This window comes from Dysidea avara, chromosome 6, assembly GCF_963678975.1.
Source record: "Dysidea avara chromosome 6, odDysAvar1.4, whole genome shotgun sequence".
In the NCBI taxonomy this organism is placed as follows: domain Eukaryota; kingdom Metazoa; phylum Porifera; class Demospongiae; order Dictyoceratida; family Dysideidae; genus Dysidea; species Dysidea avara.
Window position 1 is genome coordinate 4,576,892 of NC_089277.1, and position 27,662 is coordinate 4,604,553.

At 40.0% G+C, this 27,662-nt stretch overlaps 2 long non-coding RNA genes across 4 annotated transcripts; one reads left to right on the plus strand and one right to left on the minus strand.

Moving 5' to 3' along the window:
• Window positions 1–1,660: 1,660 nt before the first annotated feature.
• LOC136257968 (uncharacterized) lies at window positions 1,661–25,667 on the minus strand. The gene is made up of 3 exons (XR_010702474.1): window positions 25,258–25,667; window positions 1,942–2,006; window positions 1,661–1,890 (listed from the first exon to the last, which is right to left on the minus strand). It is a non-coding gene; the product is annotated as an uncharacterized lncRNA (long non-coding RNA).
• On the plus strand, window positions 21,480–22,410 carry LOC136257967 (uncharacterized). 3 transcript variants are annotated; one of them, XR_010702472.1, is made up of 4 exons: window positions 21,480–21,751; window positions 21,796–21,853; window positions 21,923–22,132; window positions 22,182–22,410. It is a non-coding gene; the product is annotated as an uncharacterized lncRNA (long non-coding RNA). The 3 variants fall into 3 exon arrangements; XR_010702471.1 differs by having other exon boundaries at window positions 21,480–21,731; window positions 21,789–21,853; XR_010702473.1 differs by having other exon boundaries at window positions 21,480–21,731.
• Window positions 25,668–27,662: the final 1,995 nt, after the last annotated feature.

Here is a 27,662-nt window from a genome sequence, read left to right on the forward strand (position 1 = left end):
TCAAGAATTCCTCTGCATAGTGGTTATGTTGTAACCCATAATACGTATTTGTCCCATATGCGTATAGAGCGGTTGCATGTGACGTCACAGGTGCGGCGTTCAACTGAAACGTGTGGCAAAATGTGTAGCATTTGTACAGCCAGGTGCTGGGAAATTGCGTCACGTGTTTCAGTTTCCTGTTATTGTAGAGTGACTAACAGCCAAACTACGTCGGTTTTGAAAATCGTCTGCTATCAGGTACTAACATACTAGAGTAGTGAGAGCATAGCCGGTCTGCTTTGTGGCTACATGGCGAAAATAGTGTATATTCGCCCACGCACTTTTGAAACAGGTCCACCCGTAAGTTGAAATGGCGAGGCTAAACTGCTTTCTTTCTTCATAATTGTGTCAGAAGAACTCTTTTAACACATTGGTAAACGTGAATAGGCATCTGGCTTTGTGAGCGTGCTAGCAAAAAGTAGAATTTTATCGTAATTCCAGAAACCAGACCAGCTACGCTCTCGTCCTTCTAGTATATTAATACCTTATAATAGGTGAATGTAACACTGTAGTATCTAAGCTATCCGTACTTGCGTTGTGGTAGTAGAATTGAATACGCAAATTTCATGCATTGTGGCAATGGCCGGATTCTTGCCACACATTTTTTAAAGTGCGTCTAATGTAATTATTTGTGCAACCGCTCTATGGGATATCCCATGTTAGGCGCAATCTGTGAATTTGCGCAGTTTATAAATTGCGCTGCGCATTTTGTGAATTCATAAAATGCAGTTTGTGAACTACCGTAAGAGCTGTGCATGAACATCAACTGGATTCTGGTCCATTCAGCGTACCGCCGTTATGATTCAAGTGCATATCATAGTTCAGTGCTTTCAGGGAGGAATAACAGGCTTCTTTTACCCCCTTACTCAGTATATTGTATTAGGCTGAAGCAACATGGATAAAGACGCATTCTAGCTACATTGCAGACCATCCGGCTCTCCCTTCAAGGTTCCTTTGCGTGCTTGCAGCTGGCCTGGATAAGGTGCTTTCTCTCTCAGTTTTGCCCTCTGCGTACTCAGCATTTGTGGTAGCTAGCAGGTTCATCTCGTTTCAATCAGCTGATATTGATGGGCACATGTACAGTCCAGCCTGCTTGTATGTTTTTCTAGCAGTTGTCCAGCACAAACAAACACTGCACATGCATGCTCCATGCACCAGTAATGAAGTGTATATCAGCACAAAAGGTTTGGTGCATTGTAACTCGTGTCCCAACATTATTTATTTTTATTTATTTATTTTATTTATTTAAAACTTTATGGTGTAAACATACCAAAGGCCTGAAGGTAACATGCACCAACAGCCTTGTACATTACCCTATGTTACTTTATATTTACATATTTATTTACATACATACATACATATGTACAGTTGCTAAGGAGAGTTTAGATTGGAGGTGGGTGGCTGTAACTGATAAATTCTTGAGAAAGAAGTTAAGTAACATGTACAGTTGCTCTTATCATCAAAGTTAATAACTTAATGATCATTGGTAGTAATAGGAGTCATTACATATGATTCTGTGCTGCTGGACCTTTCAATTGTGCCAAAGAGACTCTTGTTGACATAAATGTTGCATGCAGATGTAACACAACACACAGTTACATAATGTCACCTCATACAGCTATTAGTGCAAACATGTAGTGTTTGGAATCAGTTATGTTGTGTTACACATGTAGCTAAGTATACTCCAATACATGAGTTACAAAGGCACAGCTCCATTTGATCAATTTTGATGAACAGCAAGACCTAGAAAAGTTATATCCACTTTCATCTTGCCTGGCTGTAACCACATGTCTTCCTAGATGTCGTTCATAGTACCGTACGTACCCCTGATGAGCAACTATTGCATCTGACCTATGGAATCCACACATGAATACATAATTTGTTTGCATAGCTAGACCTCACGATGTCAGTCATATCATCATCCAAACTAATCGTTCCACAAGAATGACAATAGTCATCAAGTGATTCTAAATAAACAAACATTATCTGTTAATAATGCATGTGACACATCATAACTCATCGGTATATACAGCAGACTATGAAAAGAAATTCACTGATTCACTAAGAAATCCAACTATTCATCAAGAAGGTTAGAACAATATAGATACAAACAATACAAACATGTATATGTTTACTTAATGGTACAAATGAGTACACAGAATGTGATAATGTATATTGAACTGTTTGCTGAAGCAATTAATAGGTGCATAATTATAATAATTTTGTGGCATAGTCTAACTTATTTCAATACATTTCATTTTAAACAAAGGATAGTTGAGTTTCACTCAGTGGGTAGTCTGCACAAACAGAGTAAAGTCAAATAGTTAATTGAAAACAGGTGCCAGATTTCATGTATTCATCTAAACGTGCCCCAACAATAATTAGGTCACTACACTTTGCTTTCAGCCATGTTCAGCCATTTACACAGCATTGCATGGGAAGCTCCTCTGGAACCATTCTAGTCACTGCAGTAACAGAAAATACAGATAACTTCTGTTACACATGTAGGGAAGCCATTACGTGAAGCTAGCTACCACAAATCAACATCTTCCACTGTCAGCAAAGATACATAAAAGAAGACTCAAGTAGGTCCATGATGTTCGCATTATAAGTACTGCAGTATGCCAAATTAAGATACCAAGCAACGTTGAGCAGTGAAGAAATCAGGGGGTCTGTTCCAGGTAGTTGTAAAGCTAAGTACAGTGTGAAAATACACACATAGCTAGGGGATCTGGAGGCATGCCCCTACAGATTTCTCTAAGATCACTTGCTGACTGCTCTATTAGAACAAATGACTGTTCTATCAATCTTTTTCCATCAGAAAATTGATAGGTGGGCTCCATAAATTGACAGCTGGTTGCTATGTCTATGGGGATCACAAAGGTTTGGTCTCTTGCAAAAATATCATCTAAAATCCAGCCTGACTTGTCCTTCAGTACAGCTTGGCATTATTACAAACTTGGGTGGAACTGGACTTCTTGTTGCAGTATTATAATATTGTTATATAATTAACCACCCATCTCCACAATGTCCAGGTCTTATGATTAGTGGCTATAAATTTTTGTGATGCTTGAGAATATGATAGCATATATACATAATTTACTATACTTCCATACCTCTGTAAGTATTTTCTTGTAGTCTACATGTCCATTTTCAGTTGAATGCACACACTCTACTACGTCATAAAAATTCTCAACTGTTGCAACTAAATGATGGTGGTCTAACTGAGACAGTTTTGTCATTCTCATTCTGTAAGTATACAGCCGGAATTTTGTGAAGGGCAGGCACAAACAAAGCAGATTTAGTTTCTTGCCCTTTGCTTGGCAGGCAAATATAGAACATCTTCCTGAACTTCACTGCATGAGCTCTGGGTAGTTTAACAAAACGAACCGGCTTCTTTGTTTCAGCAATGAAAGGGCTAATTAGAATCACTTCTTTCCACTCCATTCAAAACGTCTTGTCATGAACTGACTTTATAGTATATTCATTATTGTACTTCCTTATTGTATTTTAGGCCTTAGGTTATGCGCATGCGTATACTGTAATGTGTGACTGTATGCCATGTTTTTCGGACGCGATGAGCAGTGTGTAACACGTTGTCCTCTATCCGCTCAATCGTCGGCCCTCCTGCTTGCCGCTGTTGTGAACCTGCTGTAACGTGCATCAGCCACGATATTGGTGCTGTGACCAGGATTGGTTTGCTGTTTTGTGACCCGCCCCCAATGGCGGATCCAGGATGGGGCATTTGGGGCAAATGCCCCCCCCCCCCCCCCCTTCAAGAAATTGCATACAAGATCGAGATACTCTAATAGAGCAGTCAATTACTCTAATAAAGCAGTCACAATGTTCATGAGGCAGTGTAGCTTACCTATGAAGCTATAAATAGGATTTTATTATTCAGTTACATAACAGACGTGATATATATTTGGTAAAGGATAGCTAACTAGTTATTATTGTTGTGACCTTTTTTTTTTTTTTTTGGTCTTCAACTGTTTTTCAGCAAGGTGCCCCCCCCTCTTTCCAAACTCTGGATCCGCCCCTGCTGCCTGCCCCCCCTCAAGAAATTGCATACAAGATCGAGATACTCTAATAGAGCAGTCAATTACTTTAATAAAGCAGTCACAATGTTCATGAGACAGTGTAGCTTACCTATGAAGCTATAAATAAGGATTTTATTTTACATAACATACGTGATATAGCTAATATATTTGGTAAAGGATAATTAGTTATTATATTGCTGTGACTTTTTTTTTTTGTTTTTTGCTCTTCAACTTCAGCAAAGTGCCCCCCCTCTTTCCAAACTCTGGATCCGCCCCTGGCCCCGCAGACGTCGTGGTACCGTGGCAGTGAATAACGGTACCCGTCAAGGCAAGCCAATTCACTGGTAAACATTTCTTTTCTGGTGTTTTATTACAGCAAACCAGGATGGAGGGAATGGACAAGTTAAAGGGATCCCGCAAAGCGTACCGCGCACACTTAACGCGCATCTATGGCAAGATAGAGGAACTAGACCTGACGCAACCCGCTACTGAGGACACTATTAGTTTAGTTATGTCATACATTGACCAGTTGAACCGCAAGGCTGAATCATTGCAGCAACTCGATGTGAAAATACAGTCCATGATTGAAGGAGCTGATGATTCAGAACGAGACACCTTTGAGACCATAGAAATCCAAGACACCTTAATAGAGAAGTTGACACGTTTGAAGCGATATTTAGAGAAGAACAATACCACAGCTGTCTCACCAGTCACTCCCCCTGACTCTGCATCAAGAGAGTCCATAGTTCAATCTGCACCCGCCAGTTGATTACCCAAGCTCGACTTGCCGAAGTTTTCTGGAGACCCGCTTGTATGGCAAACATTTTGGGACTCCTTCCAATCAGCTGTCCACTCAAACCCCAAACTCACAGGCATTGAGAAATTCAACTACTTGCGATCATTACTAGAGGGTGAAGCATCTAGAACTGTCAGCGGATTTACTTTGACCAGTGCCAATTATGAACAGTCCATCTCTCTACTGGAAGCCAGATTCGGAAAGAAACAAAAAATCATAAATGCACACATGAAAGCGTTATTGAATTTACCCGACACTTCCAATACTGCATCTAGTCTAAGGCACTTGTATGACACTGTCGAAAGCCACATAAGAGGTTTGGAATCATTGGGGAAGAGCAAGGACACCTATGGAGATTTGTTAGTCTCTCTGATTTTAGGGAAACTGCCACCAGTTGTAATCAGGAATCTCACTTGGAATCACACCTCAGATCAGTGGGATATTGATGAACTTCGTACTGAAATTGAACGAGAGATTACTATTCTAGAATCTGGTCAAGAAAGTCGTGATGATCATAGTCAATCCAGTGTCACTGGATCCTTTTTCACGGGTGTACGAAAAGGACAGTCAGCAGGCGAGAAGAGGTCAGTGAATGCAAAACCAATATGTGTGTATTGTAAGGGACAACATAGTGTTGTGTACTGTAATGTGGTAACTGATGTAAAGGCGCGACTGGATATAGTGAAGAAGGAACGGCTGTGCTTTAATTGTTTGGGAAACCACAAGGTTGTTAATTGCAACTCAAAGAATAGGTGCAGGGGATGTCATAAGAAGCACCACAGTAGCTTGTGTGGAATGGAAAGCACACCTAGTGCAACCCAAACAAACCCTACCACACAGAACAATCCACAGCCCCCACAATCCTCTCAGACATTGCCAAGTACGTTGAATCCAACATCACAGAGTTTTGTTCCAACTCAGCCAATTGCTGGCCTTACTACAGCTACACAGCCCCTGATTGGCAACCGAGATTCTAGTCCAGCCTGTCTTTTGAAAACCGCTGTAGCGTTTGTTAGAGCTGACAACCACAGGGTATCCGCAAATATATTGTTTGATGAAGGGGCTCAACGGTCCTTTGTAACACAGACTTTAGCTGATAAGTTGGGCTTGCACCCCCACCATAGAGAAAACTTGAGTATATCATGCTTTGGTGGTGAAACTACCTCTAAGTACCAGGTTGACACAATCAGGTTCATGCTCGAAACCAATGTTGGTGACATCGCAATTTCAGCTTTAGTTGTACCCCAGATAGCAGCACCTGTTCAAAACTTTGTTAACTCAACTTTACACAGCCTTCCTTATTTGCGGGACTTGAAGTTGGCCCATCCTATTGGCTTTACACAAAAATTTCAGATTTCATTGTTAATTGGTGTCGACCATTATTGGGAGATCATGGGCAATCACATTGTCAGGGGTACGGGTCCAACTGCCATGGAGTCCAAGCTTGGATATCTACTTTCAGGGCCACTTCCTATGCAATCAGAACCCCATGTCACTCATGCTTACACAACTCTAGCAGTTAATCTCGAGTTTTGTGATTGTACTGATTCATCTCCTGACACTAGCTCAGACACTCCCACACCTGTGGAACATTCTACTGACATATCACCTGAACCATTCATGGCAATGTATCAGAGGGACCATATATCACGTGACAAGGATGGATACTATATAGTTCGTTTCCCATGGAGACCAAACCATCCTTTCCTCCCTTCTAATCGGGCAATCTGTGAACAGCAAACACGTGCACTTGCTAGAAAGCTTGGATGCCATCCAACTATGCTTCAGCTTTATGGTAACATCATCACTGAACAAGAACAACGTCAATTCATTGAGCGTGCACCTACTGAGAGTGACCAACCCACCACTGGAGTTCATTACATACCGCACCATCTGGTGTACAAGAATTCCTCTACAACTCCGGTGAGAATTGTATACAACTGCAGTTGTCGTCAATCGCCAAAGTATGCTAGTCTCAATGATTGCCTATTGGTTGGTGACACACCCTTAATTGATGTATGTGCGATACTGTTACGCTTTTGTTTACATCGGTATGCCTTGTCAACCGACATTGAAAAGGCTTTTCTCCACGTTAAACTTGACGAACAGGATAGAGACTACACAAGATTTTTATGGTTATCAAATCTTAATGATCCAGAGAGCCAGTTCACCACATACAGATTTAAGGTAGTCTTGTTTGGGTCCACAAGCTCCCCGTTCATGTTAAGTGCAACTCTACACCGTCATCTTGATCTGTATGAGTCTCCAGTTTCATCTGACATTAAACGCAACCTATATGTTGACAATGTAATCTCGGGATGCCAAACAGAGGAAGAGATTTTAAGCTACTACACTGATGCCAGATCCATCATGGCCACTGCACATTTCAACTTGCGTTCATGGGCATCCAATAGCCCCAAGTTACAAGCAACAGCTCAAGCTGATGGAGTACTTGACACTGACACAACAGTTAGTGTTCTTGGTCTGAAGTGGAACACCTGCACAGACACTCTAGCACTCTCACAACGTCGACTTACAAATGGCAACACTGTCATGACCAAACGCAACATATTACAAGCAGCATCAAAGCAATATGACCCACTTGGGTGGCTCTCCCCAATAGTCATACGAGCTAAATTACTGATACAAGAACTATGGCGTAAGCAAGTGAACTGGGACGAACCCCTGGATGATGACTTCAACAACAGATGGTTTCAAGTTGCAGCAGATGTCGAACAATCAGCAAGTGTGGTAGTGGCACGCAGGTATTCTGTCATGTCTTCAAACAAGTCTGTTTACCTACATGTGTTTGCTGACGCGAGTACAAAAGCGTATGGAGCTGTAGCGTACCTGCAAAGTGCAGGACAAGTTGACTTTGTTATGGCGAAATCACGAGTCTCACCACTGAAGACCACAACACTATCTCGACTTGAATTGAGGGCAGCTGTCACAGCTGCGCAGCTTGCAGAATTCATTCACTCTACACTACAACCCCAGTTAGACTCCATCAAGATCAAGCTTTGGAGTGACAGCCAAATCACAATGCATTGGATCTTTAGCAAGAAACAGCTCAAGCCATTTGTAGCCAATCGAGTCAGAGAAATTTGCCTCTTATTTCCTACTTCTGTATGGGGTTATTGTCATACGGATGACAATACTGCAGATCTTCTAACCCGAGGAATCTCTTCAACCCAGTTACAGTCATCAACATTATGGTCCCATGGTCCACCTTGGTTACCATCACAATCTAACTGGCCTACATGGTCTCCAGCCACTGTCCTCGATGTCCAAACCAATGATGAAGAAGTCGAACCAACTCTCCCAGCTACAGATGCACCTGCTACTCTCAAGCCTGGACTTGGCCAGATCATTGACATCACCAGATATAGCAAGCTGACAAAACTTCTTAGAATTACAGCCTACGTACTGCGTTTCATAACCAACATTAAGCGAACATTACCAAAGTTGTCTGGACATCTAACTCCAACTGAACTCAGCTATGCACAGGTATTGTGGATCAAGTCTGTCCAACAACATTCCTTCTGTAATGAAATTGCCAATCTCCAGTCCAAAGCATCTCGCTTGCCACTAATACGTCAACTACGCCTTCACCTAAACAACGAAGGCATTATCTGCTGTGGGGGAAGGATACATAACGCCCCAGTATCTCAACAAGTGAAGTTCCCTTATCTGTTGCCACAGAAGCACTGGCTCACTGAACTCATCATTCAAGATATTCATCAAAGGCATTTCCACAGTGGCACAAATAGCACTGTGACATACCTTAGACAACTGTATTGGCTACCAGCAGCCAGGCGACATGTGAGAAGTATCTTGAGACACTGCGTTACTTGTAACAAATTGTCTGGAAGTCATTACAAGGCTCCAAGCCCACCTCCACTTCCTAAGCACAGGTTGCAGATGATGAACCCATTCACAGTCACCGGAATAGATTTTACGGGAGCACTGTATGTTCGAACATCCGGAGGAGAATCTAAGGCGTACATATGCTTGTTCACTTGTGCAAGTAGTAGAGCAGTGCACCTAGAGGTAGTTACTGACCTCTCCGAAGAGACATTTTTACAAGCCTTCAGACGATTTGCAAGCCGAAAGTCCCTGCCAAAACTTGTTGTGTCTGACAATGCTTCTACCTTCATGTCGGCGCTGAGGATTTAAGAGCATTGTTTGAATCCAGGACCATACAGGAAGGCTTAGGAAGACAGGGAGTAGAATGGAAGTTCATCCCTTGTCGTGCACCTTGGTATGGTGGATACTGGGAACGCCTCATTGGACTAACAAAGAATGTTCTCAAGAAAGCTCTTGGTCGTGCTTACGTTACTCTACCAAGCTTGCAAACAATCGTTGTAGAAATTGAAGCTCACCTCAACAATCGACCTCTGACGTATGTTAGTTCGGATTTAGATGAACCAGAGCCCTTAACGCCCTCCCATCTCCTCTATGGAAGGATTATTGACACTGTGCCACACTCTCTCGCTGCAGAAGATGAAGTGATTGATGAGAACTACCAGGAAGTTGGCTCTAAGTTACACAACACTCAGCAAGAAAGCAAAGGCCCAGGCACTAATAATCCAACATTTCTGGAATCGATGGAAAAGGGAATACCTGACATCTCTCAGAGAAACTCACACTGTCAATAATGGTACAAACAAGGAAAGAATCAAAGTTGGCGATATAGTCATTGTACATGATGATGTTCCTAGATTGAAATGGCAATTGGCAGTGGTGAAGGAACTACAGTGAGGGCATGATAATGCAGTAAGATCAGCTGTTATTCGCACTGTAAATGGAGTTACGAATAGACCTATCATCAAACTTTATCCATTGGAAGTGAATGTAGAAACAGAAACGCCAGACTCTCAAGATATATTGGATGACAGTACTCCAGATACACCGGTACCTCATGATACTGAACCCCAATTGCCCTCACGACCTCAACGGTCAGCAGCAGTTAAAGCTAGAGCACAAGTCTCAGATTGGGCCCAGATCTTGCGTGGCCCGGAGGATGTCATGAACTGACTTTATAGTATATTCATTATTGTACTTCCTTATTGTATTTTAGGCCTTAGGTTATGCGCATGCGTATACTGTAATATGTGACTGTTTGCCATGTTTTTCGGACGCGATGAGCAGTGTGTAACACGTTGTCCTCTATCCGCTCAATCGTCGGCCCTCCTGCTTGCCGCTGTTGTGAACCTGCTGTAACGTGCATCAGCCACGATACGTCTGTTATCTTCTGCACCTCCTCCGTTAAGTTACCGTCAGTTTGGTGTGATTGGGATCAAGATATTTTCCTCTACAGAAGCTCTCTGTGTGTGACCCTCTTTCCGACGTATATATCTCTAAACTCACTGATATAGTGATTCGAAACTCACACCTCGCATACACTGCCACGAGGAAATCTCGTGATCCAACACTTCGAATGACAGTAGGTCGGCAACCGATACAACTGTAATGTGTTGCATCTCGCGTTGCCCTTTGCCATGTCAGTACGACACCTGCACAATTTATAAAGGAAGTGGTTACTGAACCGAAAGGTTTTTATTTTCGCGTCTAGTAGTTTTCCCGAGCATTCGACTTTATTGAGGGGATGCGAAAAGTTAGTCTGGCGCGGCCGCCCCTTCGATTAGAGATTAAGGGTCTGGTCTGTCTAGCATCGCGTACTTGTGTCAGATTACGAGAATCAGGTGCAACCAATCAGATCACTTGGTTGCAAATTAACGCATTACTCGTACGAACTTTTCTCGTGCATTGTGATGGTGACAATACGTGGAGATATCTTTTCTGAAAGCCGAGGACACAACAGAAGGCGTTTGTCGAGAATACTTTCGCTGACTTCTTTGACAAAGTAAAACATTATCGAAGGCCAATGAAACTTGATTACCAGTTTCTCGCTCAGATTTTAGAAAATTTGATGCGGGCGGGCGGTTATTATTCATTATTCATTATTTTCCAAAAAGCACAACACACATCCCAAACATGAAGATTTCTGCCAAAAAAAGTGAGTCTACATTGATTACTCCTGCATTAAATAGCTAAAATACGTTACTAATCCATATAACTAGTGATTTTTCCATTAGAGTATAGCTCATTGTTCCATTAGAGTAAAAGTGACTGCTCTATTAGAGTATTTCAATCTGAAATACCAATAATGAAATTCCATGCGGGTGTATCAAAAGCATGCGGGCGATGACGCGAAACTGCTAATCAAATTTCATTGGCCTAACAACGAAAACAAAGGAATATGAATTTAATTTTGTGCGTGTATTATGATGTAATACCGCATTCCATCTACACAAGTACGTGATGCTAGACAGACCAGACCCTTAATCTCTAATTGAAGGGGCGGCCGCGCCAGACTAGCGAAAAGTAACATTAGCGTTAGGGTTAGGCTCGGGTTCAGCTTTGGTAGGGTCCGCAACGTGAAAAATGAAGTTGCAAGAAACAAATCCCCGACTATCGTAGTATGTTACCCTTAGTGCCCCATCACTAATACCACATTTGGTTTGGAACTGAGTTCCCTTGTTGGAGCAACACGCGGATTTTAATATATCACGTGATTGATCTTTATTCCGTACGCTGTAAAGAAGACGTCCAGAGCTCCCAGATTCTGAGTGTGATATCAAGTGTCGTTGGCCTACCAAACCATGCATAGAAGTCAGCAAAACTTTGCCTGTGTTTTCCACGGAGACTGATTTTCTGCAGATGTGTAGACAGAAATTTTTTCGTTCGATGTGCTCTACCAGTCAAGAGAAGAGAAGCCAATCCTATCACATCAGATAGTAATGAAGTTGGATGTATAAGTATTCCACACACCAAGTTTGAAAGAGCTGCGACCTTTCTAACCATCTGGCTGGCAGAGATAAAATTTTCAGTGCAATGATCTTCAGTGATTTTGGTGGGTTGCCTTCTTCCTACTGTTACAAACTGTCTTCCTAGGATCTTTAAATCAGGGGAAGATCCAGAAGAACATCTGAGGTTTCTAAGAAGTGGTGAAATCCTTGGCTTAAAGTTAAAAGGCAAGAATTGATATACACAAATTCAGTTTCTTCCCAGCTACTGTCAGATTGTGGAATAGTTCACCTGACTCAGTTGTTAATTTGGATTCCTTTGAAGCATTCCGTAGATCTGCTACTGATTTCTTAAACAATTTATAATTTATAATTCTTTTTATACTTAATTAACTACCTAACTTAACTGCATACTATATTGCATGTATACTCTTTCAGAGTCCTGCAATTATTATAATAATAATAAAGGTCATTGGAAGCTACTACTCTAATAGAACATTCAGTGTTCTATTAGAGCAACCATGTAGTCACTACATTTACCATCTGCTTTTGGATGTGTCAATTGAACAGCTGTATAGATTGCTTGGAAAGTGTGCATTTTATGGACATTTAAGTCTTGATAATTGTGACCCTATTTTGGAAAACCATACATCTGGGCACATTGGCCAATTTTGTTTTTTATAGCTACAATGAAGCACTGAGTGGTTATCTACCTTGTGTGAAAATTTTGTGACGATGCATTGAAGCATTATAGTGATCAGATGTGACAAATTGATGACAAATCACTTTGTTGACAAAGATCATCATTCTTACAATCTAAAATTAATGAAAAGAGATTCTTGAGAGTTTAATCATGTGTTCTTTGTGCTTTTTCTCAATTAAATCACTTGTAATATTGTGTAAAGACAGGAAAATGTTTGGTTTTGGGGATGAACAAATCACCCAATTTGTATGTTAATTGTTGTCCCACGCACTGTGATACTACTACATGGTCTGATATACTTCCGTATATCTCCTAGATAAAAGAAGCTATGGGTGTGAAATTTCACAGCAAGAAGGCTTAATAGTTGCTTTATCAGAATATGTAAAAAAATTTATTTTAAAAAATCACTGAAATTTTTCAATTGAGAATTCCCACAAATTTTGCATGTGCCTAGATGTATGGTTTTCCAAAATAGGATCACAATTTATGATGCAAGCAATGCAGATGCTGGAGAGTCTAATAGTATTTGAAATCCATTCATTTGCTATGAAGTAATCATTTTGTATCAGCTGGAGCACTCTATTACAGGACCAGCTCAGGTAACCTCATTTTACATACCTGGTTTTCTAACGTACAATAATAATTATGTATCTTGTGCAACTGCCTAAACAAATAACAACTCAGTAATGCAGGTATAGCCATAATACCCTAATGCTGTTGTGTATATAGCCTATGAGTTTGTGAAATAATTTATTATTGATTCATGACTAAGATAGAGGTAAAGCTTCAGTTTTATCTGTCAATGTGATCGTTCTATTAGAGTAGTTTATTACTTTATAGGTGTAGTAGACCAATAGATTGCACTCGTTTTTACAGTGTCCTACCATGTTTTGCACAGGTAGTGAAAATAGGGCAGGGAACCACAAGGCCATGGTCCCCCAATTTTGGTGGTCAATTCTTGTAGCGAAAGATCAATGTGCTTTTAATCATTCTAAAAGAGCAATCACAACTGTTAGTAGCTGCTTAATTTTTAAAGTGAAAATGGCCACCGAAAGTACTGTCTCAGAGCCCTGGGGCATGCACCCAGATGGAACCTGTGTCTGTATGGGCTAATTAAAGTGGAACTTTTTACATTCAATTGCAAGTACTTGATAATTAAATGAAAGGAGATGTGCATGGTTGAATAATTCCTTGAACACGTTAGTGCATTTTATTGTCCAAAGAATGTATTTAACCCGTTGTATTGATTTCTACTTGTCACAGGTCCATATGCATTGGAGTGCTCTGTGCAACAACACTCACTATATAGCTTACAGTGTAATAGGATGTGGAAAATGGATGCAGGAGCTGGAATAAGAACTGAAAGACCTGGCAGTTTGTCTACTTCTTGAGCACAATGCAACTACTGATGAAGGAGTCATTGCAGTGATAAACATGCTTACTTATGCTCATAATTATAAATTTAGTATGTGCTTATTGTGCTACACTTTAAAGTTGTTAACACAACTTTTGGTAAAATAGTCTATATTCCTCAAGGGTGGCAGAGAAGTAGCCCCTGTGAAAATTATGGGGCTTAGCCCCCCTAAAATTATCTATAGCTGTGATGGAGAGCCTAGTTCAATAGCATCAATAATTTGAGATACTATAATAGAGCAGTCAAGATTGAGATACTCTAATAGAACAGTCACAGTATTCTTAGAGGAGCAGTGTAGCAAGCTATGTATGTAGTTATAAATGAGGAGATATAGTCTACTTGGTGGAGGGCAACTATTGTCAGCAGGTAGTGACCTTTTTTTGGTCTTCAACTTACAGCTAGACCATGGCATCATCGATCTAGATCCCAGCCCCACCCCCCTTAAATAAAGGTGTTTCATCTGCACTTGCTATTCTTGCATTAAAATCATACTGCCAATCATTCCATGAACTATCATTAGATTGACAGCTATCACGTGCTTTCCAAAGTAATGTGAGTGAGATGAGTGTGCAACATTATTATTATTATCAAGTCTACCAGTTGGGCACTGGAGGGTTTGCACAGAAGGCAAAGTCTGTACGAGGCCCAGGGAAACTAAGCGAAAATCATTGAGTTCAGTATCCTAAAGTAAAGCGGGACAAATGCTGAAACATAGAACACAGGGAAGTGCAACACTTAGTGTGCTGGTCCTAGCATGAGATCAACTACATGGTAGGGGTCTGGAATTCCATCCTAGAAGACTTTTGTATTCTAACACCTTGACTGAGAGTACTAGTGACAAAATGGAAATTGTAATGCTATAAATATAAATTTACACTGTGCAACTTTTTAAAGTATGTACCACATTGTTTCAAATGAAACTATAGCTAGATGCACTCCTAAGTGTGTTTGGATAAAAATGTAACTACACATGTCAACAATTAGTGAAAACTAGCAGTGATTCTATCATCATGTACATTGCAGAATGTCTGGGATGCCATCCCTGGAAGACTACTTTACATGTACAAAAATCACCCAACCACACTGCATGAAGTGTACAATATGCACCTCGAACATTGCAGATTATACATAGTACAAGTGTGTTCTTCAGTGTGATTTAAAGCTATAGCCTTTGCCCTAAACATTGAAGAAGTTGCTAGCTGGCTAGGTTATGCAGGATTATTGACGTATATACACAAGGCCTTTAATCTGTATCTATATTCTACATTATTTATAAAATAATATTATAACGACTGTGCAACTTATAACTAAGCAACTTGTCTACAACTGTTCAATTAACACAGATGGCAAATGTAGCGCCTATACATGGTTGTTCTAATAGATTTATTGATTTGATTTATATTTAACCTCCGAGCAATCGGCTACAGCCATTCTTCCTTGCCCGGAGGGACACATTACAATACATAAATAATACACACAAAACTAAACAACGCAAGGTATAACCGATACAAAGACAACCAAGGTAAACAACTTACAACACACACACGAACACACACACAAATATGCATATAGTTACACAATCATGTTAAATGTTATCAAAGGAGTGAGTCACAGTGCTGCTTAAGAACATCCACGTACTCACAAAATGGAGAATTAATACAGTCCAGGGGTGTAGGGAGGGGGGTTCAGGAACCCCCCCCCCCCCCCGTAAAATTTAGACTTCTGCAAGCAGGATCTTAGCACACCATTTAGTGTGGCAGGACAAAATGAGTGAGTAATATAGTGTAATGGCGCAGCACAACAATTGATAAAGCTTGCATCCATATCTCAGGGAAGGATTCACAGGAGGTAACATGAGCCCTGTTCAAAACTTGTTAAAAGAGATCGATATACTCTAATAGAGCAGTCAGGTTTATACTCTAATAGAGCAGTCAGGTATACTCTAATAGAACATGCATGTAAATATATCCATGTCCATATGAAGTTTTTCAGACATTCTAACATTAAATGCAAAACTTAGCATGACCTTATACTGCTATAGCTTTGGTATGCAGTGTTTAAAGATATAGAGCTCCAGTAATTTATCACTTGTGTTATGCAAAATGAATTCATACTATGCATATTTGTATAGTTATATTATTTTGATTGTAAGTCATTCCATTTGTATCAGTGGATTCATGGCTCCTATACCACAGTGAGATATAACTATCACTTACAGATTACTATATGTGTCTCTGTGTTATGCTGTCTGTTTCCACTAGGTAGCTTTATCTAGTACTACCTCCATCCCAGGGGTACTTATATGCATCATAATTAATGTACTTTTGCATAAAATATAGCAATTTGCTGAGTTTTGATTCATTAAAATATTGACAATCTCTCAGCGGCTGCTTCTGGTAACTCAATGCTGGTGCTGGAACCCCCCTTCCAAAAATCCTGGCTACGCCCCTGCAGTCAGTTACAGATGATGGTAATGCATTCCACCATTGAATGGTTTTATAACGAAAAAAACGTTGAGTAAAGCATAAGCGGAACATAGGTATGTTCGCAAAATATACTGGTGTCCTTGTACTATAAGTAGTTCCACCGAAAACAATCGGTGGTTCAAGTGGAATACATTTAACTTGGTGGTACTGGTAGTACATTAAACACAGTGATTTAAACTGAATAAAATAAGACAGTGGCAACCATTGCAATCTATGATAGAATCCAGACACATGATCATATTTCCTTAGGTCATAACACAACCTTACTGCACGGTTCTGCATCCTCTAAAGTCTTTACAGTAGAGTGCTCCCCAGTGATGGTCCCCAAACTGTTACACAGTAAGACAAATGAGACAATACCAGGGATTCTAATAACATCTTCATCAAACTATTATCAATAACATGTCGATGAGACCTAAGCAAACATAGATAGTACGACATTTTACGGCACACATTAGCAACATGATGGGTCCAAGACATAGTAGAGTCAAAAATAAGTCCTAAATACTTCTGTTTCTCAGTAACTTGTAGAAAACACCACCAACAGATATAGGAGGATATGTAAACTTTGTGGAACGATTGGAGGCTTTAAACCACATAACGGAAGATTTTTTGAAGTTAATTTCCATTTTACTCTGTAAAATCTACTGCTGTATTAATGAAAGTTGAGAGCACATAGTATTTTGTACAGCAGCTGGGGTGGCACCAGTACAAATAATAGTTGTATCATCTGCATACTGTAAAAGTAAACCATTGGCCAACTGTGCTGGAAGAGAATTCATATAAATTAAAAACAACAATGGCCCCAGGGAACTCCCCTGGGGTATGCCACCCTTCATAAGTCTCCACGATGAAAATAGAGTGAATATTCAATTAGAGTAGTAGCTTGCAATGGACGTGACTTTTAACTTTAAATTCAAGGATTTTACCACTTCTTAAAAACCTCAGATGTTCTTCTGTACGTTCCCCTGATTTAAAGCTCCTAGGAAGACAGTTTGTAACAGTAGGAAGGAGGAAACCCACCAAAATCATTGAAAATCATTGCACTGAAAATTTCATCTCTGCCAGCCAGATGGATAGAAAGGTCGCAGCTCTTTCAAACTTGGTGTGTGGAATACTTATACATCCAACTTCATTACCATCTGATGTGATAGGATTGGCTTCTCTTCTCTTGGCTGATAGAGCGCCTCGAACGAAAATGTTTCTCTACTCATCAGCAGAAAATCAGCCTTTGTGGAAAACACAGGCAAATTATTACTCACTTCTATGCATGGTTTGGTAGGCCAACGACACTTGATATCACACTCAGAATCTGGGAGCTCTGGACGTCTTCTTTGGAGCGCACGAAGTAAAGATCAATCATGTTTTATTTTTTATTTTATGACTTGTTATTTTTTATTAAATCCATCAAGAATCCATCTTTACACTTTGACATCTCCAAGTGGGTCCATTTTAACAGCAACAGTTCTACAAGATCATCAACCCATTCCAAGCTAGTTCATAATTATACGAAATATAGCACCTCCCGCCACTTTTATTTTAACCGTTTACCACGTTTATGGAATGTACTGCCACCTTTAAATCTAGATCTATCTATAGCAACACTAAAGAGACAGTTAAACAACATCTTCTGGGCCATGTTCACTTCAAACTTTGATGACAATAATTACTGTACTTATCATGTTGTATGTCCTTGTCATAGGTGTAGTTCCACCCCAATTACCCCTTTGTTAATTAATTAGTTTACTTGTAATTTTTAGTTGCTCCCTTGTAATCTTAACTTATAATTGGGTGCTGATAGCTCTTATCAGCACACCAGCTGCTGTATTTTATAGTCTAGTTTAGTTTTATACCAACCCCCCAGTTTGTATCCATGTCTTTCAGCAGCAAAATCACAATAATAATAATAATAATAATGTGAGATGTTAAAATCCGCGTGTTTCTCCAACAAGGGAACGCAGTTCCAAACTAAGGGTGGTATTAGTGATGGGGTACTAAGGGTAACATACTACGATAGTTGGAGATTTTGTTTCTTACGAATTCATTTTCACGTTGCGGACCCTAGCTTTGGTTTCTTCTTCGCCGTTAGGTTACGTTCTTCTTACTGTGTTATAGTGTATATAGTGAGACTACTACGTGAGTAGCGTTTGTAAGGTAGAAAAGTATGGGTAGTGGGTAGGTAGCAGTGGTAAGCCCACTGCTTACAGTTCCAGTAGTCCAGGGTTCGAGCCCAGGTTGAGTTTTGCGGGTTTTTTTTTCGTTTAGTGACCCTTTTTTGTCTAAGTTTTACTGTCCGTTCAATAGCGAGCCCGGCTTATTGAACCGACTTTTGGTTCAGTAACCACTGCCATTTATAAATTGTTGCGCATTTTATGCATTCACAAAATGCGCAGCGCAATTTATAAACTGCGCAAATTCACAGATTGCGCCTACACTGGATTCCAAGTCTGTTGTCCTATTCAAACTCGCGCATGTGTTTCATTTATGTGAAGATGGCTGTCAGTCACAGTCATTGAAATGCTCGCGCCGTACGCATGCGCCAGTTTAAATTGGACAACGGACTTGAAATCCAGTGTACAGAAAATTGCATTGTCTTTGCAACTACCGGCCATGCGCGGTTTGAGCATGCGCGTGTTTTGAATAATAAAACGCGCGCAATACCGGGTATAACAGTACGCAGGTATCGAAGCCGTTCAATTCCGGGTCAGTTAAATCGTTGCATAACCGGAATTATACACACCTTTACGGCGAGTATACCAGGAATGGTAGGATCATCACTAGTTAGCAAATACCAAAACCCTGTATTGCACGCATTTTATTATTCAAAACACGTGCATGCTCAAACCGCTCAAGGCCGGTAGTTGCAGACAATGCAATTTCCTGTATACCCATACGGACCTCCCATGGGGCATCCCGCATGCACATTGGATACCCATACGCGCATGGGCCACCAGCCCAAATTGATACATTAGCTAAATCCTTCATCCAAGGAGATGATTTAAAACCTTCTGGTTAACCAACTAGCTAGCTAACTGGCTTTAACTAGCTACAGAGCTACTCAAGTCCTGACAGTTTCATGCAGTGGGCGGCCAGTGGCGAATCTAGATGGGTTTCTTTGGTTTCGACATAATCCCTTTCAAACTCAGCTAAGTACGTAGCTATAGTAATTCTAGTAGAGACTGAGCTGTGTTAGCAATTTATCATGGAAAAACTACTGCTATACTAAACAGTAATTCAAAACTATATGCATTCAATTACATTTAACTAGTATCCATTATAGCTATTCAACCCCCAACAAAACTTTACTTTTGACTTTATAGAAAGTGATCGAGATACTGATCGAGATACTCTAATAAAACAGTCACTCTAATAGAGCAGCCAGGAAGTACAACTCTCGCCCTACAGTTAGTTTATTCCATAGTCTAACCTGTTTATTTTTATTAAAACTTCACAACATAAAAGCTGAAGGTCTACAGGACTCGACGGACCTGTAGCCTGCATGAAAACAAATTGAACTACATGCAGCTTTGCATACAGTGTGTGCATGAGTTAATTACAAGTAAATTGTGTTGAGTCACTGATCAGACTTAATTGTGTTAAAAGTATGGAAATTAGAATGGGGCTGAGCATTGATAACAAGGTTATACAGTGTGAAAGTTGCAGGGTAAATCAGGTTACGAATTCTTCCTGGAGATAGTTTATAAATGTTACTCAAGTTGATGTACTAAAGAGATGTGTTGATTACAGGTAGATGGTTCCACAGTCTGACAATTCTGCTGAAATAGAAGTGCTGGTGTATGGAAGAAGGTGATTTGGAATGAACCGTGGTAACTTGCAAGAATTTTGACATCTTGTATAGCTTACAGCTGTTTTCAATAGCTTACTGCTATGTTATTCCAATGCATGTTAATGATCAGACACCTGCTTAGGGAACTTTACTGAAACATGTCATTGAGTTCATAATGTGTAGTAGTATGTGTACATTAGTGGTAGCAATTATAGCTGCTCAAGTCAAGTTTTTAAATTCATAGTTATTAATATAATTACACAGCAAAAACAGTGCTCCAATACCAGCGTCGTAAGTGGGTCACTACTGTTGACCCGTTTGACCCACTGACCCGAATCAGTAATCCGAATCGGACCCGGATCTGACGGGGATTCTGACCCGCATTTGACCCGGTTTAATTAAAATAGAGGCGTGCCCCAAGAGCTAGATTACAAGTCCACAAGTTCCACTACAATTTTTTACACTATAAAAAAATTGTCTGCAAGAAGTGAGTAGCTACACATTATCAAGTGGGTGTGGCTCCACGTATATATTATTAAGTGGGGGTGGCTCCACATAAGTTTACCTGCAGCTACAGGATTTCAGAAGGCTTTCTTTGATGTTAGAATTTTCAATCCAACTGCTCCCAGTTATCGAAACACAGCGGTTTCTTCCTTGTACAGAAGGTTTGAAAGAGATAAACAAAGGATGTATGAACAGAGAATAAGAGATGTTGAAATGGGCTCATTCACTCCATTGGTTTTCTCCACTTTTGGAGGAATGGGTAGTGCAGCTACAGTTGCTTATAAGCGTCTAGCTTCTATGCTATCTACTCAACGGGGCCAATCTTACAGCAGTGTTGTATCATGGATTAGATGTTCCACCAGCTTCTCTTTGCTCAGGTCAGCAGTGACCTGCTTGCGTGGAGCAAGGTCACACCGTGGCAGCCCTGTGACTATTGGAGCACTTGACCTTGCTATTTTGGAAAGCCAAGTGTTGCCATCTCGTTGATTTTTTTGAGTTTACAGTCTTTTTGTCCAGCACTTTTACCATCTGGTGATGGGGGTGGTGGCAAGGGGTGCAGGCACCCCTGGAAAAAAAAAAAGCTACAGGATTTCCAGAAGTTAGTCACCTACATTTCAAGTAGCAACACGGATCTGGTGATGCATGCATACCCACAGAGCACAGCTGGTACAGTTCCGATAAGTGGGGGCGTGGCTCTACATACCCTACACAGACAGCAAAGCATATTCCTGAATGGTGGGTGTGGCTCCACGTAAGTTTCTTGAGTGTTTGCAACTGCATTTCCATCAATACAATCGAACTTGTTAATATCAACTTATAGTCACACGTGATCGCATCCGGGTCAGACCCAGATATTCAGTGAAGTGGATAAGACCCACTTGACCCGGACAGAATGTGATTATGATTATTATTATTACTGAGTAGTCAGCCCTGCTGGTGTGCTCAGATTTGCCCGAATACATGTAACACAATTACAATAATGATTGTAGTCCAGTTCTAAAAATGTCAGCATCTGCAACTTCAACAAGATCTACTGGTAAGGAGTTCCAATCATTAATTGTTCTTGAAAAATAACTATTTTGGTGTGCTGTGGTAGATACATGTGGTAAGATGTAGTGCAGTGGATGGTACTGTCTCGTGGATCGTGATGTTGGTAGGTAGTATGGAGGAATTGTAAGTGATATTTGTTGGTAAAAATTTTTTTGTAAAGTTTGTAGTCGAGATAATTTGCGGCGAGTCTGGAGAGTTGGCCATGAAAGCTGATTTAACATTGAGGTGACAGAACTAAGTCTACCATAATCATTCATTACCCAGTGTGCTGCTCTTCGTTGTATTTTTTTCTAGTTCTACAATATCTCCAGTTTGGTGAGGGTCCCAGACGTCAGATGCATATTCTAGTTGTGGCCTGACCATTGTTAGATAAGCAGATTCTTTAACTTGTTCTGAACATTTGTTTAAGTTACGTTTCAGGAAATTAAGTGTTTTAGATGCTTTAGTAACAATACTAGAAATGTGTGGTGACCAAGATAGTGATGTATTAAGGATTACTCTCAAGTAAGTATGTTGATCAGATAGATTTAAGATGTCATTATTGAGGGTATAGACGTGATTGAATGGTGTCAAGGATCTTGTACAACGTATGACAGTACATTTACTAACATTGAATCTAAGTTGCCAGGTGTTTGCCCATTCTGATAACCTATTCAGGTCTTCTTGAAGCATGTTGGCGTCTTCTGCACTGTTAATAACTCTGTAAAGTAGACAATCATCAGCAAACAAACGGAGTGGTGAGTTGATATCTTTAGTAATGTCATTAATGTACAACAGAAACAATAATGGTCCAAGCACTGTGCCTTGTGGTACTCCAGAAAGCACCGGTACTGGACTTGAGGATTCGCTATCTACACAACACACTGGGAGCGGTGAGTAAGCCAAGTTTGGATCCAATTGTAACTATTACCATTAATTCCATAGAATCTTAATTTGGTTAGTAGTCGCTGGTGTGGTACTGTGTCAAATGCTTTGGAAAAGTCTAATAGGATGATGTCTATTTGTTTTTGGTGGTCTAAAGCAAAGGAGATATCTTCAGATAGTGTGATGAGTTGGGTTACACATGAATGGTTAGCTCTGAATCCATGTTGATTTTCAATTAATATGTTGTTCTGATTTAGGTGGTTCATGATAGAGTGATATATGATATGCTCCATGACTTTAGCACAAATGGAGGTTAATGAAATAGGACGATAATTAGCAACATTACTATGACTACCCTTTTTATGTACAGGACATATATTAGCTTTTAGCCAGTCATTTGGTAAAAGACTTGTAGATAGAGATTGAGTAAAAATTATATGTAATATTGGTGTTATTTCATCTGCACAGTGCTTTAAGATGTAAGGTGATATACAGTCTGGTCCACTGGCCTTGTGTTCATCAAGTGATGTAAGTAATTGGTATATTCCAGCTTGAGAAATAGATATATCAGGCATGTTGGGTACATCAGTATGATTATCCATAGTTGGTATTGTTGACAAGTTTTCTTCTGTAAAAACTGATTTAAAGTGACTATTCAAAGCATTAGCTTTATCCTTTGCACTATGAATTGGTTGATCGTCTACGAATAATGCAGGTATATCAGGTTTGTCTTGACGCTTGGCTCTGATGTATTTCCAAAATTGTCGTCGGTTACCACTAAAGGAGTTATCAAACAGTCTTTTATAGTAGTTGTTATGTGCTTCTTTCAATTTAGTGTTTATGGAGTTCTTTGTTTTATGGTAAGCATCCCAATCATGTTGCAAATTACTTCTTTTAGCTTTGTTGTATAAGCGTTTTCGTACTTTCATGTCTGCTTTAATTTGCCTATTTATCCATGGTAGTCTATTACGTGAGTTGTTCACTTTGTGTGGAACATGATCAATAACTGCTTTGTCAACTGCCATCTTGAATTCCTGCCATAGTTGATCGACAGTTCTAGATTGAGGATCATTGTTCAGAAAATTATTACTAAAGGTTGCAAGATCATTTTTTATCGACTGGAGGTCACCTTTATGATATAGTGCAACACTGTTGATTTTTACCTGTTGTTGGCTTTCGAGTTATGTGAAGGTCAAATATGATTGCATCATGATCAGAGATGCCAGGTACAGTATTAAGATTAGAAATATTCGGATGTGTAGAAAAAACTAGATCCAATATATTATTCTGGTGCGTTGCTTGATGTACAAACTGCTCAAGACCAACATCATTGATTATTTCTAAAAATAAGCTATTCAGCCTACTGCCATAAGTTGGTGTACTAATTTGGCCATTACCACTATTCCAGGTAATACCTGGGAAATTGAAATCTCCCATTAGCAAGATGTTAGGTAGAGTCTTAGATTGGTTCAACAGGTTAGATAATGATAGATGGAGTTGCTCCATTGGATACAAGTCAGATGTTGGAGGGCGATAGAAAGCACATATGTGGATAGGACTTTGGTTGGGAGGTGTTAGTTTAATCCAGATCAGTTCGGCTTCTGTGTCCAAAGATGGTTCTTCTAGAACTTGCAGCTGCTACTTTATGCACAAAAAAACTCCTCCGCCACCCAAGGTTCGGTCTTTCCTGAACACATTGTATGTATCAGGAAATATCTCAGATGTATAGAATGATTGGTCGAGATGAGATTCGCTACCACATATTACATCAGAATTGTGCTCGTTCACAAGAGCTAAGAAACTGGCCTTTTTTGCATCACTTCGCAAGCTACAACAATTCAGATTTAAAATTTTTAGTTGATGAGTAGTCAATTGGGTATTATTAATAGGTAAAAGGTCAGAATTATCACTCAAAAGATTAATATTAAGATTATTTGTATCAGGAACTATTCACTTCTCCAACAGGGGGAGCATTACTTGCACTAGTTAGGTTACGATATCTTCTAAGTACAATTTCACCGTTGAGTATTATTAAATTCTTCTCACCCCTTTCTCTCCTTTGCTTTAGTTCTTGTACTAATTTCCTGTGCTTGTCACGCTGAAATTCGGTCATGTCAGTAGAAACATAGATATTCTTATACTGGGAGTGACGTCGGAGATAATAGGAATGAGAAACTATGAATTCTTTATGAGACAAATCATCTAATACAATAAGTAATGGTCTAGTTTTGTCTTCAGTAGGTTTGCCCAGTCGTAGGATTTTGGTGACTTTTACGCCAGTGTCAAAGACAGTTTTACAGAGGTCTGTAAACCATTTCTCATCTTGCAATGGGCTTGTTTCAGGTAAATTGTAAATTATCACATTGTTTTTTCTATGTTCTCTGTCATCCAACTCTTCAGCAACAGTAAGAAACGTTGATGCTGGTGACTCAGGTCGTACAATAGATTGGTTCTCCACACTGATTAATTCTGAGGTTGTCTCAACTTCACTACGTAGAACATTGTTTCGAGACTTTAAATCATCAACTTTAAATCATCAACTTTCATGGACACCTCAGAAATCAACCGGTGTAGGTTTGCTTGTTCAGCTTGTATTGTTCTCAAAGAAGGAATGTCGACCTGCTGCTCAAGGTTGGCATGGTGGGCATATACAAGTTGCTTCATGCGACTATTACAATGGTTAGCTTCACAGAAATACGACAAATTATTGATATTTGCACACACATCACTAAACTTATCATATAATTCATTACAAATACCCTCACATTCTGCATGAGCCCATATTCCACACAGGTCACATTGGACAGCATTACTTTCTGAGAGGCAAGCTTCACTACAGTGTGGACATCGTGAGCCAGGAAGGGACGCCAAAACACCATTTCTATTGACTGGGGACGAATCTCCTTGGTACTTCTTTGCCTGATTAGTCTCAGGAGACACTGACCCTGGGCTTAGTTTTCTTTTTCCACCATCAGCCGTCGTTTAAAGATGTTAGTTCCAATTGACGCGTACTATCTGTCGTAAACGAAACACACAAGAACGGGACAGCAACTAAACAGTCAAACCTTCTCGGGTACCGTTACGAAAATCACCACGGTACCACAGCTTGTAGATTTGTGACGGTCAGGAACGAGAAGTTCGAAGAGGAGAAAAGTAACGCCGCCAAGATCACGTGAGACTAGGTTTTTTGTGACCCAAATGACCCAGATAATCCGGATGACCCGGCCCACTTACAACGCTGTCCAATACTATACCTATATAAATCCCATCTTTAGTCAGAATTGAAACAGCTATTTCAAAATACTCCTTATAACAAGACAAGGTAGACCTCAAATCTATAAATGTGACTGAATTTGACAAAACAAGGCTTCGACGCACAAAGCTTTGTTAGGAGATATGGCGATTTTAAGGAATCATTGCGTAATAACTTCCCAGTGCCTACAGCTGTGCAAACAAAATTTGCACCAATTGTTCATCTGTTCACTAGCTATCACTGAGTGGGTGTATACATTTCTGATACCCAAAATTTGCCCTGTTTTGAGCAGCTTTTTTCGAGCGGGTAATAATATCACAGATGGTAGTAATAGGGTGGGAGGGTGGGGGTAATAATAGGGTGGGAGGGTGGGGGTGGACGGTGGTCTTAATATACGGGTATAAAATGGAGTAAGAAGACGATTGGAATCCAGAGGCCAAGTTTGGGCTCTCCATGGCCCTCCATGGCCCTCAAATTACTCCAAATTGACTGAGAACACTATTGGCGAGCTCTCCGTGAAGTCCCAGCTCACTACACACCATTATCACAAAGCCATGGCCATTTAATGGTGCCAATCTCACATTCGTGGCTTTGACAGGGTCGGAAGAAAGCTGCTACAGAAACCAGACTTGTCATTGCTGAAGGAAGTACAGTGTGAAATATGATAGTGTATTACATAGGCGGATCTAGAAGGTATTGTCAGGGGGGGCCAAGGGGGGGCAAGAAAATTTAGTGTACAACAGTGTTTGTTCCACTAAGAGGAATTCTAGTACACAAGTTATGTTCAGTTGCATAACTTTATTCAGTATAGCTGGATGAATGATAGACATACAGTTGTAAGACTGTAGCTAGAGAAAAAAATTTAACCATTAGACTTCCTAGGTTGAATTTGAGAGCATTTTTGATAACATTTAGTGAACGAACTGCATGCTTGCAATGCATATAAAGATTAGTTAGCCTATCCTGAGATAAAACCTGTTTGATGGTAAAGTGTACTAAATCAAAAATAAGTAGTATTGTTATAATGACATTAAATTGTGACTGTTCTATTAGAGTAGTGACTGCTCTATTAGAGTATCTCGATCTCGACACAAAAACTCAAACTTATTTGCCTCACTTTCTTTACAATGTACAGTATAACTGTAAAGTACATTTATAACTGTTGTCTTCTATTTGCACATTGGCTTTCTATACTTCTGAATACAGTGTGAATGCATGATTCCAGTTTCTGGTATCAGTATAGTAGTGTGAGCCCAAGGGGGGCAAGAGAAGGGCCAGGGGGGGCGCAGCACCCCTTGGCCCCCCCTCAGATCCGCCTATGGTGTATTAGACCAGCAATCCATTTCTGGTAAAATCGTAAGTTTGATTTTGTGTGTGTGGAAGCCTTGTTTTGTGAAATCCGGTCACAAATGACTCTAATGTTATTTACTATTGTAGGCTGTGGTCTGCTTTTGGTTGAGCCAGGAGTTGAGCTTATGTAAAACATTTGAATTATTAATTCCATGCATGTAACACCAAAACATAGATGGAATAAATACAGTCAGTATTTTTGTATAAATTATGTTGTGTTAAATGATTTAATAAGAAATTTTCCCTTGATTAACTGTGGACTTCCATAGTTGAAAACTATAGAGCAACTGAGATCTGACTAAGGAAATCTATAATTGTTTTTCACCAGAATAGTGTTTGTCCCTAAAGTACAATGAAGAAGTCCCAGGATTTGTTAGGCTTTTCCTGCAATGATTTTTAAGGCTGCAGCACATGTTGCTGTCAGACCTTCAGTGCTGGTCACTGTAAAGTGCTAATAATAATAATAATAATAATAATAAAGCTGGTGCCCTGACCATTGCACATATCAAAACTTGTGTAAGATATTCCGGATTTCCGAATGGGTTACGCCCGTTTCGTATAAAATAA